This window comes from Bison bison, unplaced genomic scaffold (assembly GCF_000754665.1).
Source record: "Bison bison bison isolate TAMUID 2011002044 unplaced genomic scaffold, Bison_UMD1.0 scf7180017864373, whole genome shotgun sequence".
Lineage (NCBI taxonomy): Eukaryota > Metazoa > Chordata > Mammalia > Artiodactyla > Bovidae > Bison > Bison bison.
Genome location: NW_011494945.1, coordinates 644,383 through 647,733, shown reverse-complemented (window position 1 = coordinate 647,733; position 3,351 = coordinate 644,383).

Genomic DNA, 3,351 nt, shown 5'->3' with positions numbered 1-3,351 from the left:
TATCATTTGGACCTGACAGATCCTCTAATTGTCTTATACTTTTAAACGTATTCTCCATTTATTTGCCTTTTATTCCACTTCTTCAACTCAGCAATGTACCATTTTAAATTTCTATGTTGTTTTTAATTCCAAGAGCTTTAAAAATGTTTTCTAATTATTCCTTTAATGTATAGTTCTTACATATACATAAAATCAATGTTTATCTCTCTGAAAATATTAATTACAGATTTATTGATATTTTCTTCTCTTTCTAGTATTACCTGTTTTCCCTGAGGTATATATATTTTTTTCCTATGAAGGAGGTTAAATCCCCATTTTATATTAGAGGATTTCCTCAAATGTCTGATGGTCCTTGGTGTCCATTCATATTTAATACTAAAGCGCTGTTAAAATTAAATACTTAAAAATTCTCTGAGCAGATAAAACCATTTAAGCCCCATAAGCTTATTTCATAAACATAAGGAAAACTGAACTCTTTTCTCATGATAGCTTATGATAATCATAAAGGAAACTTTGAATCGTCTTCATAAAAGTGGTATAAGATAATCACTTTTAACCAATCCCCTGCCACCTGGGAAGCCTCATTGTAATAGCCAATCATTTGTAAAGGTTAAACAACTTCCTCATTTTCATACATGCTGGGCTTCATCATGGGACATGAAGTGAGCACCAGATTATCTCATTCAGGTACCCAGTAAATACTGGTATCTAGAAGCTAAAAGATTTCTCCAGGTGGAAATCTTCCACCTTTCCTATTGGGATCTAGAAATCTGGCTGTAAGCATTGTGGTAGACACCCAGAGGATGGATCTGGAGGTTTCCAATTGTGTAGGCTTACTATGCCTGTGCCTGCATTCTAAGATGCTACAGTCTGTCCAACTCTGTGTAACCCTATAGACTGTGGCCTGTCAGGCTCTTCTGTCCATGGGATTCTCCAGGCAAAAATACTGGAGTGGGTGGCCATGCTCTCCTCTAGGGGATCTTCCCAATCCAGGGATTGAACCTGTATCTCCTATGGCTTCTTTATTGCAGGTGGATTCTTTACCAGTGAGCCACCAGGAAAGCCCCATTATGCATGTATTTAGTGTAATAGCTCATTCTCTCTACTTTGGTATTAGAGAAAATGTACCCCATTTCTTGGTAAAGTGGAGGAACAAAGTGGCCTGATTAAGTTGGCATGGGGAGCAGACCACATTAACATTTTCTCAGTTAATTCCTATCAGCCCCTAGCAGCCAGAACTTCTTCAGGAAAGACTTTGATTTACTTCTTCAGTCTATAGCATATGTTATGTTTCTCTCTTATGGGCTCTCAGAGTAATAGGGATCTTTACCATATAGCACATTTCACTGTTAATTATATAGTTATGTGTAATACATGAAGATATAGATATAGTTTTAGATATTTTCCAATCCAGAATTCCTTTAGTTCAAACTTGAAACAAGATCAATGGATCAGTGCCAAAGTACACAAAAGAGTATTTTCACTTTCAGTTTTTTTCTGACAGTGTAGGCAAATCTATTTTCTCAAGATGAGGGCCAGTTTCATGACAACACTGTTGTTTATAGTTTCTCTAAGACCAATGGTGGTATGAACTATAGTGGAAAAGAAAAATATTAAATAGAGTTGAAAAAGAAATAAAAGCCATTACTGTGTCCAATGGCATCTAGATTTTCTCCTAAATCATCTTCTAGTGGTTTTAGAGTTGTGTGCTTTCCATTTACCACTATGAACTACTTGAGCTAACATTAGTGAAGAGCACGAATGTCTTGTACCCAGATTCATTTGTGTGTGGGTGTGCATGTGTACACATCAATGTCCAGTATTGTTCTAGCATCATTGTTGAAAAGGCCATTTTTTATCCATTGTGTTGCCTTTGCTCCAATGTCAAAATCAGTTCCCTATATTTATATTGGTCTGTTTCTGGACTTTTCTATTTTATTGATCTGTCTATTCTTTGCCATTACTACACTGTCTTGACTCATTGGAAAAGAACTGACTCAATGGAATATACCCTGATTCTGGGAAAGATTGAAGACGGGAGGAGAAGGGGGCGACAGAGGATGAGATGGTTGGATGGCATCATCGACTCAATGGACTTGAGTTTGAGCAAGCTCCGGGAGTTGGTGATGGACAGGGAAGCCTGGTGTGCTGCAGTCCATTGGGTCTCAAAGAGTCGGACACGACTGAGTGACTGAACTGACACTGTCTTGATGTGGGAGACTTTATAATAACGTCTTATGATGTCTTTTTGCATTAGCTAGGACTTCCAGAATGCTGGGTGAAAATCTATGATAAGAGAGATATCCTTCCTTTAATCCTGATCTTAGTGGGAAAGCTTCTATTAATAGTTAACATACATTAATTAAGTATGACATCAATGTAGGCTTTTTGTAGATGTTTGTTATCAAGTTGAGGAAGTTCCCATCTATTCTTAGTTTGCTGAGAGTTTTTATCATGGATGGTTGTTGTATTTTGTCAAATCCTTTTCTGTATCTACTGCTCTGATTATGTGGTTTTTCTTTCTTGGCTTGTTGATGCAATGGATTATGATCAATTAATTTTTAATTATTGAACAATTCTTGAATATCTGGGATAAATCCTACTTTCCATTGTATATAATTATATCTAAATATTGTTAGATTCCATTTGCTTATATTTTTGAGGGTTATTGAATATATTCATGAGAGATATGTCTGAAGTTTTCATTTCCTATAATGTCTTTGCCTGGTTTCAGTATTAAGGTTCAAGCTGGTTTTAGAAAAGGCAGAGGAACCAGAGATCAAATTGCCAACATCTGCTGGATCATGGAAAAAGCAAGAGAGTTCCAGAAAAACATATAGTTCTGCTTTATTGACTATGCCAAAGCCTTTGACTGTGTGGATCACAATAAACTGTGGAAAATTCTGAAAGAGATGGGAATATCAGACTACCTGATCTGCCTCTTGAGAAACCTATATGCAGGTCAGGAAGCAACAGTTAGAACTGGATATGGAACAACAGACTGGTTCCAAATAGGAAAAGGAGTACATCAAGGCTGTATATTGTCACCCTGCTTATTTAACTTATATGCAGAGAACATCATGAGAAACACTGGGCTGTGGGAAGCACAAGCTGGAATCAAGATTGCTGGGAGAACTATCAATCACCTCAGATATGTAGATGACACCACCCTTATGGCAGAAAGTGAAGAGGAACTAAAAAGCCTCTTGATGAAAGTGAAAGAGGAGAGTGAAAAAGTTGGCTTAAAGCTCAACATTCAGAAAACGAAGATCTTGGCATCTGGTCCCATCACTTCATGGGAAATAGATGGGGAAACAGTGGAAACAGTGTCAGACTTTATTTTTCTCGGCT